Source organism: Marmota marmota, unplaced genomic scaffold, assembly GCF_001458135.2.
Source record: "Marmota marmota marmota unplaced genomic scaffold, marMar, whole genome shotgun sequence".
NCBI lineage: Eukaryota > Metazoa > Chordata > Mammalia > Rodentia > Sciuridae > Marmota > Marmota marmota.
This window is the reverse complement of record NW_026000294.1, coordinates 3,665,604-3,666,027: the sequence shown is the minus strand read 5'-3', so window position 1 is coordinate 3,666,027 and position 424 is coordinate 3,665,604.

The window sequence follows — 424 nt, the reverse complement described above, 5'->3', positions numbered from 1 at the left end:
GGGCTGGGCTGGGCTGGGCTGGGGTGCTCCTGGAGCCAGCTGGGGCAGAGGCTGTTTATTTGGTTTCTCATTAACCAAAGGAAGTGCCTGGATCAGATGTGGCCTCTGTTGCTTGACTGCCTGCCCAGAGTGGGGCCTGGCCTGGCCGGGGTGGGGGGGTCTCTAACCAGGGATGTTTTAGGCCAGATTAGTGCCTCCAACTGAGGTAGAGCTGGCCCCAGGTTGAATGAGCTCATTCTGTACTTCTCCAACTGAGAGTCCTTTTGTGATCTCCCACCCCACCCAGGATACCAGCTGCCTCCCCCTGACAGGTGGGGGATGGAGTTCCTGGGGCACCCTGGAAGTCTGCTGTGGGGACGTAAAGTAAAATGGGAGAGAGAGGGCCAAGAAGAGTATGGGGCAGTCCATCAGAGAGCCCAGAAGG